Below are 12417 nucleotides of genomic sequence, written 5' to 3' on the forward strand. Positions count from 1 at the left end.
CGCGGGCGCGAGTGAACACGCACCCCGTCGGCTGGCCAGCTCGAGGCAAGCCTCGAGCTGGTGGCTCGAGCACGCACCCCACCCCCCGGCTGAGGTGCGCCAGCTCGAGCTGGGCTTGGGGTGCACCACTTAGTGAATCCGCAGCTCGAGCCGGGCACCAGACACTGTTGGCCAAGAATTCGCACACCCCTAGTGAATTGAAAAATAAGAAACGACTGCCCAACCATCCACTCCCATGTGTTAACTCAATTCCGAAAAGTGTTTACTTTCGGACGAAATATTACACCGGGTGTACATATTTCATCCGAGAGTGGGGGGCTATATGATGTATATTAGTAAAAAATATTAACTTGTGAGGGTAAAGAGTAATTTAACATGTATGAGCACACCTTAAACATATATACCTCACCACACCATATAATTTCCAACACCCCTATAAATACCAAAATACTAATTTTTTCATCTAAGTTACTATTCATTGACAAGACATCCCACTCTTGAAAATTGCACATTTTGCGGCAATTGCATTTGACCAGATGTGCAATTCCGTCGCGGGAAAATCCCAATTTAATCCTTTAAAAAAAAAACTTCGACCACATCATTAGCAAAAGTATAGATGGTACCTCTGTAAGAGGCGCCTACTGGGTTCGGGAAATGCTTCCTACGTAGCAAAGTGTATTGTGTTAATGGAGTTCCCTTTCGGTCAATTTATTGTCAAGACTACACTAAAGAAATCAAATTGTTCAAAAATGATAAAGTTTAAATGCTAACACAAACAATCTTATTAAGAAGGGTTAAATACACTTTTCACCCCTAAACTATGCATAAAGTGTATTAAAACTCCTAAATTGTAAAATGTAACAAAATATCCCCTCATAATATGGATCAATTTGTCTACGACGATAATGACCTTATTATTTTTACCCCTAAAATATATTTATTACAATGGTTCTCCTAAATATAATTTGAATTATTATAAAAAATTTATAAGCAATACACAAAATTTATATTTTTTATTATAAAATGTGGAATCCGTATAAACTCTTATATTTTTTTACATAATTTTTGCTTGTGTTGCTATATATATTAAACTTTTTTTATGAATAAATTATCAATATAATTTTAAAATATTACATCGAACATATATACATATATATACAATTAACATAAATTATTTATTTTGTAAAATATATTTGCATATATTTAGCTTATAAATATTTTTTTGTATTACATAATTTTAGAATAGTTTATAAATTTTAATATTATTTTAAAACAAAATTTGAGTAAAATTTTAAATTACGATAAATAGTTTTAGTGCAGATTTTTTAGTAAAACATATTTTAAAGAGTAAAATAAAAAGTATAGGGGTATATGAGAAGGGAATTTTTGTCCTATCAATACTAAACTATTTTGTTAGGGTGTTTCTATTACCTTCATACTTTGGGGGTGCAAATACGATAAAAAACATAGTTTTGGGTGAAAAATATACTTAACCCTATTAAAAATGACAAATTTTAAATGTACAAAGTTCAATTAAAGAGAGAGGCTTGAATTTTTCATCTTCAGCCGATCATCAGTATACATAATTTATGTATAGAATCAGATTCTAGCATATTGGTATCACAGTTGATGATCCATTAGTCGAGTGCTCAAATACGAAATATTCTAGCAAGTGATACATGTCTATGCCCTATGATGTGGTTGAGATTTTTATGAAAGGATAAAATTGAAAATTTTACCTATGACACAATCGTGCGTCAGGTGAAAATATGATTTTTGAAGGAGGATTTTTAGTAAGAAAGTGCTCACTATGAATGAATAGTGGTTGGATTAGAAAAATAATACTTTTGGTATTTATAGTAGTGTTGAAAGTTATATGTGTGGTGGGTTGTATTTGTTTAACATGTGTCTCATATATATAAAATTATTTTTTTACCATTGGAGGTTAATATTTTTTACCAACATACATCAATCTAGAATCTAGAATATCATGTAGAATTGAGGGTCATACATTTGACATTCTTTCACTCTTCAACCATAACGTGAGGCTTCTTTGGATATCTTCAGCACTCCTATGATGTAAAAGGAATAGAAAATCATAGTTATTTATGAGATTTAGCAAATAAAAATTTAAAATGACAAGGTCGCTTTACAGTGTTACAGGGACAATCTCTGTGCGTATGAATATCCACTTTTTTGGTTTTCTTTTATAGTAAAAGTGTTCATAAAACACATACACGGGTAACTTATATTTTTATTCCCATAAGTGGACCTGTTTTCAATTTCGGTCCAACACGTAAATGTGCAAATTGGCCTGAGTGTAGGACCAAAATTGGAAACAAGTCTACTTATGGGACCAAAAATATAATTTACCCTTATTTTGATTGTATTGACTGACGGAGAGAGTAACTGTCGTTATCAATTGGACAAAAATCCCTCAATGGTCCTCAAATTAAAAACAAAAAGACACATATGGGACTCAATGTGCAAATTGACCTAAGTGTGGAACTAAAAATTAGAAACAGGTCCACTTATACGACAAAAAATATAAGTTGCCCACACAAATACCCAGAAAAAGGTAGTTGTGCTGCCACCCAAAGTCATGTTATGAGAAACTGCAAAATCCCATATCAGTTTATATCATGGAATTACAATCCTCATACAACAATTTGGGAAAAAAGTAATTGAATAGTGAAAACTATATTTGGTATATGATATCTGGAATTGGAGTGAATTGGGGGAAAACTGCATGTTAACCCCATGTGAAGATAATGTGCAAAATACCCGCTGTAAAAAAGAATATCAAACTACTTCGCTGTGTGTATATATATAATTATAATTATGTATATATATATACATTACATTTTAAATTAATATTTGCATAAATAAATATTAGGTAAACTGCAACTTTAAATGTAGATCTTTGATTTGAATTAAGTAAGATCTAATGCATTCAGTTATTAGTTAAATTTGGACCTTCGATTCAAATCAAATCCAACGATTCATAAATAATATTATAACTAAAAATTAAAAAAAAATTAGAAAAAAACGTGTGCAGCACACAAGTCACATGAGGGTTCTAAATTGCTCTATTTTACTAACACGGGAAGATAGATTGATATTCTTCTTTCCAGTAATTTCTTTATTTTTAATATCACAGTGGTACAATTTGCATTAAACTCGAGAAATTGGAGTCAGTTATTTCTTTCTCTTTTCAATTTCCACCAATAAAATATTACACAAAGTCAAATAAAACCCATTTAAATTGAATCACAAAAACACTAAATACAAAGCCGAAGAAAACCCATTTGAATTGAATCACACACAAAGCCAAAGAAAATCCTACGAATTGAATCACACAAAAAGAATTTAACCCATTTAAATTTAAATATACAAAATTTTAACCGACTTGAGGTGGACACGAAGAAGGGAGAAGGTACGGCCAATGGCGGGGTTGTTCAGAAGTAATTAAGATCGACATCAACAATTTGAATATATTGGGATAGTGTAAATTAGTTTGAGGAAACAAACTAATCGTGCGGGAACGTGATTGAAAATGTGTGGAAGTTGTGTTGGTAACCGTGAGAATTTGAGTGAAATCAGAAGGGGAAAAAAACGGGGGGAAAATATTCAAATAGAAGTCTATGATAAATAAAATACCATATAATTTTCTTTGTTATTTAAAACGGTGCACATTGACCCCTGGTGCATTTAAACATTATTACAAATATGACCCAATACCATATTAAAAGGCCCATTAGGAAGAAGCCCACACCCGACCCACTTGGATGGTCCATCTACCCGACTCATATTTTTGACCCGATTCGCTTTCTACTACTTAATCCCTAAACGTAGCTGACTACTCATTTCCCTCTCCTCTCTCAACACTGGGCCGACTCCTCTCTCCCTTCTCTTCTCCATATCTCTATGATTCTCTACTCCATTTCTCATCAGAATTAATGGTGGCCTTCCTTAGCCAATACAATGGCTTTAGGAAAGTCACTAAGACTTTCCTCCTTTTGTTGTCCGTTCGTCCCTTTAAAAGGGGTTCTTCCCCTTTAATTATGAGATACGAAAAATCCACAAATCTCTTCTTCTATCTTACTTCTGTGTGAAGCTTACTGTGTCTCTGTGACCGAGATTTGTGAGGTTAGTTTTGGTGATCTGTTCACCGTGGTGTTCCTAAGGTAGTGGTGGCAACCGTGGGTTGATTGGAAGTGAGTAACAGGGGCTTCGTGACCAAGTACTCCTGGATCTGGCAGATCTGAGCCTATCTTCAATATATATTGAGCTTGTTACATTTCTGATTCCATTCTATTTTTTCTTTTTGATATTTGTAATATTGATTGTATTTAAGGAGCTTCGTACTCCACACCGCTATAATAGTTAGATAGGGTTCTCTGAAATACAAGGTTACCACTCTACAGTGATATTAGAGCCTCGTCTATGAAGTCCGGTGATCCTAGTGGTGGTAACATTTTCTGAACTCCTCCTATTTCTTTTCGCAATTTTTTTATTCCGTTGATACTATTGCTATTTCTTTTAGCCGCGGTAAATCCCCCTAAACTCCCACTTGGCCGGTCCCTTGAGGACGTCGGATATCTGGTCGGGACTTAGGCTGGAAGTCTCGGTCTGTTGATCACTTGATATTTCTGTTGATATTCACATCTTATGTGATTTGTTCACCTCATATCTGTGTGACTTAACCATATTTCTGTCATTTGAAATTTGTGAATATTAACTGTGTTATTATTGATATCTTTATGATATCGGAAATCTACTGAAAATTATTGTTTTTGGGTGTGACAATTGCTGAAAAATTGCTGTTGTTTTTTTGGTACAATTAGTTGCTGAAATTACTGTTTTTCACTACTTTAGATGTTGTTTTGCTGCTGAATTTTTCACTGTCATTTGGCCGAGAATATCTGTGATATTTCTGGAATTTCTTTTGATATAGTTTTAGCCATTTTTCGTGCCTTTGTTTTGTGTCTATTTTTGGGGCAAAATCTGTTTTAATCCTGTCGAAATACTGCTGCATTTTTGTTTGAAAATTCTGTGATATATTATTGTTATTGGCATATTCCCCAATCTAGTTATTACCTACTGATTTTTTTAAAATCTGCGCTTATAAAATTTTTAAAACCAATTGTGATTTTCTCAAAAACCGATTTCTAAAATTCTTTTAAATGGCCGGTTATAATCTTCAACCTTTCGATGGTAAAAGTGATTTTTCGATCTGGCAACAGAAAATGAAAGGGATTTTGATCCAACAAAAAGTTTTCAAGGCTATAGATGACAAATATTCTGATACATTTCTAAAGAAAAAATATTGAAAAATTATGAGTGTGCGTATTCTTCGATTATATTGAATTTGTCTAATTCTGTGGTTAGAAAAGTTGGTAAACAAAACTCCGCTAAAGATCTTTGGAAAAGATTAGAAGATTTATACATAGAAACTTCTTTGCCTACTAAACACTTTTTGCTTGAAAAGTTCTTTAGGTATAAATTGGATTTTTACCTAGATGATTTCACTAAATTGATACAAGACATTAAATTGACAGGCGATAAAATCATTGATGAGTATCGTCTCATTGTCTTATTGAATGTTATTCCTGATTCCTACTCTGAGGTCAAGGCTACTACAAAATATGGTAGGGATAGTGTTAACCTAGAAACGGTTGTTAATGGATTAAAAAGCAAGGAAATGGGCCTAAGGACTAATAAACCAACCCAAAACCAACATGAGGTCAATTTTGTAAGAGGTAGGTCTAAGTTTAGAAATTCTGGATCTAGGTCTAATAACCGAAGCAAGAGTAAAAACTGGAGTTCTAGTAGGAGTAAGTCTAGACCTAGAGATAACCACTATAGAGAAGACAAGACTAGAGAACGACGCTGCTATAATTGTGGATTAAAGGGTCATTATATAAAAAATTGTAGAAAGCCTAAAAAGAGATAATAGAGAAAGACAATCCGATGAAAGAGAACATGCTAATAATGTCTCGGAAGAAAATGGTGAAGTCTTTGTGGTATGTGAAGTGAACTCTGTGCATTCTGTGAACAAACATAAATGGTTACTTGATTCTGGTTGCACGTTTCATATGAGCCCATTTAAAGAAATTTTTTCGAATTTCAAAAGTCAAAGTTGTGGTTTTGTTTCTATGGCAAATGAAAAGCAACGTGAGATAATGGGTTTTGGTGACATTTCTCTTAATTTTAAAGATAGTTATAAACTGATTTTGAAAAATATTCGGTATGTGCCCGATCTTAGTCATAATCTCATATCTTATGCTGCACTCGAGGAAGAGGGTTTAGAGGGAAGATGGGGATAGGGACAAATGAAAATTATGAAAGGTTCCCTGGTCATCTTTAAAGCCGAAAAGAAGAGAAATCTTTATTTGTGTTATGTGAATGAATGTGATAAGACATCGTTATGGCATAAACGTTTTGGTCACATTAGTCAAAAGGGATTGGAGTTTTTAAACAAGGAAGGAATTTTACATGATAAACTTGATGATTTGAAATTTTGTGATGACTATGTGTTAGGTAAACAACATCGTGTGCACTTTCCTGCTAAACCTTCCCCAAATCACTCCATGTCATCCTGCATTCTTGACTATGTGCATGCTGATGTTTGGTGTCCCTCTAAGAAACCCACCCATGGTGGTAATCGTTATTTCTTGTCTATTATTGACAATTTTTCAAGGTAAGTTTTTGTCTTCTTATTAAAACACAAATTTGAAGTTTTTGAAAAATTTGAAAAATGAAAAACTTTGATGGAAACTGGAAGAAAGCTCAAATCTCTTAGGACCAACAACGGTCTTGAATTTTGTACCCAAAATTTTTCTAAATTATGTGAAAATTTTGGCATAAAGAGACATAAAACCAACCCGTACACCCCACAGCAAAACGGCATGGTCAAACGCATGAATCGTACTCTTCTTGAAAAGGTTAGGTGTCTTTTGGTAAGCTCTGGTTTACAAAAATCTTTTTGGGGTGAAGCCCTCTTAACTGCTGCTCATTTAGTTAATCTATCTCCATCTGTGTCTTTTCTTGGTAAGTCTCCTGATACTGTGTGGTATGGTAAACAGCGTGATGTTTCTGCTTTACGTGTTTTTGGATGCTCTATTTGTGCATCAAAATTCTGATAAATTAGAATCTCGATCTGTGAAATATGTGTTTATTGGTTATCCCGAGGGTGTCAAAGGGTATTGGCTATGGGTACGAAGCCAGCCGGGTTTTAAGGTTTTAATAGGTAGAGATGTCATATTCAATGAAAGTGAGATGCCTTGCCTTAAAATTTTAGCCCAAAACAACACCACATTTAATAAGGTGGAGGATAACATAGAGGATAACCAACAAGAGGGGAAAATAGAAACACAAATTCCTAAACACCTAAAAGAACAAAACTTAGAACACCTGGAAAACACGAACATAGAAACAAACCTTGATGAATACCAATTAGCTAGAGATAGAAGTAGGAGACAACCTAGCTAGTCTTCAAAACTTAGAGATTACCAAGTTGCTCTAAACACCGAAATCCCTGAACATACGAACGTAAAGCCATAAAATCAAAAAGTTGGCTTAGTGCCATGGAGGAAGAAATGAAATCTCTTAGGGATAATAACACATGGATTCTAGTACCAAAATCCTCTAAATGCTTTATAGTAGATTGTAAGTGGATCTTTAAGGTTAAACAAGAAAATCCCATAAAATATAAAGCTAGATTAGTAGCTAAAGGATTCACACAAAAAGAGGGTATTGACTACAATGAAATTTTTTCTCCCGTTGTGAAATATACTACTGTTCGCATTATACTTGCTCTTACTGCTTATTATAATTGGGAGTCAAAACAAATGGATGTGAAAATCGCATTTCTTCATGGGGACTTGGATGAAAACATTTATATGCATCAACCTTTTGGCTTCATTGATAAAACAAAATCGGACTATGTGTACCTTTTGAAAAAATCCCTTTACGGTTTAAAACAGTCCCCTAGAAAGTGGAATAAAAAGTTTGATCTTTTTATGCTTTCGCTTAACTTCAAATAAGTGAATATGATCATTGTCTTTATTTCAATTATATTGATGACTGTCCTATCTTCTTAGTGTTATATGTGGATGACATGCTTATCTCTAGTCCTAATCTTATACTGATTGATGATTTGTAAAAAGATTTGTGTAAAATTTTTGAAATGAAAAATCTAGGTGATGCGAAAAGGATCCTTGGAATGGATATTACTAGAGACAAAAAAGAACAAAAAATTCTTCTAAATCAAAAGACTTATATTTTGTCTATCTTGAAAAAAATTTCTCTGGAAAATAGCAAACCTATTTCTGTCCCACTTGCTGCTCATTTTCAACTATGTAGTGATCAATGTCCTAAAAACAATTTTGAGAAAGAGAAAATGAGCAAAGTTCCCTATTTGAATGTTATTGGGTCCATAATTTTTCTTATGGTTTGTTCTCGACCCGATATTGCTTATGCCATCAGTTGTCTCATCAGGTATATGTCTAACTCCGGCCCTCCACATTGGGAGGCCCTGAAATGGCTCCTTAGATACCTTCGTGGATCTATTGCTATCGGTATTACTTTCTCTAAATACTCTGATAACATTCATTTGATTGGCTATGGGGATTCAAATTATGCAAACGATAAGGATAGTAAAAAGTCTACTACTTCTTACATATTTTCTTTTGTGGCTCATGCATTAGTTGGAAGTCTCAATTAAAACATATAGTTGCATTATCCACGACCGAAGCAGAGTACAAAGCTACCACTGAAGCCTTTAAAGAGGCAATATGGTTAGAAGGTTTGATAAAAGAAAGTGGCTTTCTTAAGAATAAACTCACTATATTTTCTGATAGTCAGTCATCCATACAATTATGCAAAAATCATGTGTTTCATGATAGGACTAAGCATATAGATGTTAGGTATCATTTTATTCGTGATATTTTTATCAAAGAACTTATCAAGCTCGAGAAAATCAAAATTGATGATAACCCAGCTGATATGGGTACCAAATGCCTGCCTGCAGAAAAGTCCTTTATATGTCTGAAAATTCTGAATTTTGTTCCCAACTGACTACTATGATGGAATTGTTAGTCTTTTGTAATTGCAGGTACGCATGGAGGACGTCAAGGCAGTGGTGAGAAACCAGATCCAGGTTAACGCTCCAGACCTTGTTCCTTTTAATAAGGACTTGGTCCAAGGTGGAGTATGTTAGAAATATGACCCAATACCATATTAAAAGGCCCACTTGGAAGAAGCCTACACCAGACCTACTTGGATGGCCCATCTACACGACCCATATTTCTGACCCAGTTCGGTTTCTACTACTTAATACCTAAACCTAGCTGATTACTCATTTCCCGCTCTTCTCTCAACACTGCGCTGACTCCTCTCTCCCTTCTCTTCTCCATGGTGATCTGTTCTCCATGGTTGGTTTTGGTGATCTTTACCATGGTGTTCCTGAGGTAGTGGCGCAACCGTAGGTCGGTTGGAATTGAGTAACCGGGGCATAGTGACCAAGTACTCCTGGATCTGGTAGATTTGAGCCTATCTTCAATATAAATTGAGTTTGTTACATTTCTGATTTCATTCTATTTATACTTTGTGATATTTGTATTTAAGGAGTTTCGTACTCCACAGGCTGTAATAGTTGGTTAGGGTTCTTTGAAATATGAGGTTACCACTCTACAAACATGAATTATATTACAATGATAAAAATACCCTTTTTAATCAACTACCTATATTTAATCTAATCTAAATATGAGGCTCAGATTTAATTATGGTTATACAAAATAAAAATACATTATTTTAAAATATAGGTGATGCGTTCAAAAAATGCACGTGTCCAATTGATATAGATTATGCTCAAAGCTTGGGCAGAAGCAAATGCTAATTCTGAAGGGGGACATGCAAAAAAGACGTTAGCATTCCAACATCTAAGTTAATATCGAATTTAGGTGAAAAATAAACGTAAAAAATAAAACGTAATGAGAAATCGTGAAAGAATAAGCAATTTCAAGAAATAAATCATGCTAAAAGTGCAATTCAAATACTTAAGCAAGATTAGAGAGTTGTTTCCCAAATTTTGGAGGTGTTCCTGTTGGAGGGCTGAAGGTGTCCCTGCTGGTGGGCTAAAGAAGGCATCCCTATTAGAGGATTGAAGAAGGCGTCCTTGTTGAAGGACTGAACAAAGTGTCCCTGTTGGAGAGTGCTGAAATGAGAAATTAAAATAAAAATAAGGAATTCATGAGTAAAAATATGCCAAAAGCACGAGTTGAGAGTTGCAGCGAAAAAGCAAGATAGTTTCCAGCTTCTTGAAGGTCTATCTGTTGGGGGGCTAGCTGTACTTATAGAGAAGGAGTGTCTCTTCGTAGGAGCTTTGGGGTGACCTGCCTCTCCGAGAAAGAAGGCAAAAATCCGTGGATAAGGCACGATTCTATCTCCTTCTTGACTTACGCAAGACGTATTTGGTTGGAGGATGACTCCCTCTATGCGAGGACTTTTGTTCTGTAAGAAATCTTTTTAGGTTAAGGAGTCCAGCTTCTTGAGGGCGCGTCCCTCCAGTGTTTGGGGTTTGGTAGGCCTTGTACCAGGCATCCTACTTAGGCCGATCTATTTTTCGGGGTCACCTGCCAAGGCCGCCTATCAAGTGTTCTTGGGCCTCTCATGACTTGTGCTTCCTAGGATGTTAGGGGCCTCTCGTTCGTTTCTTTTCTTTGGGTCATTTTTGGGCCTCTTCAAGCCAATCTATTTTTATGCACATCAATAGCCCCCCTCCATTCTAATAAGTGGAGATTCCGAGACTTAGTAGAGTAGAAATCTTCAAAGATGGGGTCCGAAGAATGAACTTTCTTCTCTCCTCTTTTTTTTGAACTCCTGTAACGAATATTAGTACCATAAGCATGCTTAGAATAACAAGAACTTACTTCGTGCCTGGTATAGAGCAGGGCTTTTTAGGAGGGCACCTCAATGGAGGAGGGCTTAATGGTTACCTTTTGTGCCTACTTCGATGTAAGGATTTGTTTTTATGCAAGAGCATGTTACATAAAAAAAGGCATGTATATATTACGAATAGATCTTGCATGGAGCAAAGTTAATGCGCTTCCTTGGAGGAAGGCTTCTTGAGGGGGTCCCCTTCTCAGAGTAAGACTTAGGAACCTTAACGGAGGAAGAATAAGGTGTCCGCCAGAAGCAGGGCTTAGATGCCCCCGCGGATGAGGGCTTAGGTGCCTGCATGGGGCAGAGTTTACAAGTCCCCCAAAGAAGGACCTAAGTACCTGCATGAAGAAGGGTCTCTATACCTATGTGGAAGACAGGGGTTTTGTGCCTATGTGAAAGACAAGGCTTTTTATGATAGGGATGTCTTCATGAATCCTACAAGCAAAACATATGTTGACACATTGAAGGGGATAAAATAAATCTCGAAAGTTATTAAAATAAAAAATAATCCTTGAGGGAAGCTGATATGTAAAATTTCCTAAGAGGGATGCTTGCTTAGGTCAAGGTTTATTCCGTGAAGGATGCCTACTTGGGAGCAGGGCTTATTTTCTGAGGGGGATGCATCCTTGGTGAAGGATTTTTCTTTTTTTTTTTTTCTTTTATAAGGGGATACCTGCTTCAGGACAGGGCTTATTCTTAGAAGGCATCGGGGTGGAGTAGGTCCTCATCCTCTTGCTCGTTGCATTTTTCATCAAAGGATAACATTCTTGTACTCCCTAGCCTCCTCCAAGTTGATGTATACTTCAGCTAGTGCTACGAGATTGTCAAAATTATGAGGGGGCTTCTTACTTGAGGACTTGAAGAAATCTCCATCTTGTAATCCCTACATAAAAGCACAATTTAGTGTGTTATATGTTACAGTAAGGACCTCTACGGCCGCTAAATTAAAGCAATGGAGATACTCCCTCAGTGATTTCCTTTCTCTTTGTTTTAAAGAGAAAAGACTTATGATTGTCTTTTGATATTGTTTACTATTGGCAAATTGATGGAGAGATAGAGAGTGAAATTCTCCAAATAATCGAATGGATCCCGAGAGCAATTGATTGAACCACTATTCGGTTGACCATGTGAAGGTGGTTACGAACACACGACATTGACTTTAGGGGTGTAACGGTGGAGAAGGGCAACATTTTCAAAGTAGGAGAGGTGCTCCTACGGATCCGTGGTTTCGTCGTACTCTGGCAAGTTGAACTCCATCCAGTTGAGGAGGAGTTTGTCTGCCATGATCTCTTCACTGAAAGTGATACCCTACTACTTCTCCTTTGGCATTCCCGTGATTTGGTATTGGACTCCTTGGAGCACTTTTTGCAGGCATTTCAGATGTGCAATCCACTGAGGAGCGACGTCCCGCTGGGTTTGAGAGGGGGGTCCCTGGTTTCTTTCGATCGGTGGTGCAGGGGTAGGAGTTAC

Source organism: Sesamum indicum, linkage group LG13 (genome assembly GCF_026168435.1).
Source record: "Sesamum indicum cultivar Baizhima isolate 11 linkage group LG13, ASM2616843v1, whole genome shotgun sequence".
Classification (NCBI taxonomy): domain Eukaryota; kingdom Viridiplantae; phylum Streptophyta; class Magnoliopsida; order Lamiales; family Pedaliaceae; genus Sesamum; species Sesamum indicum.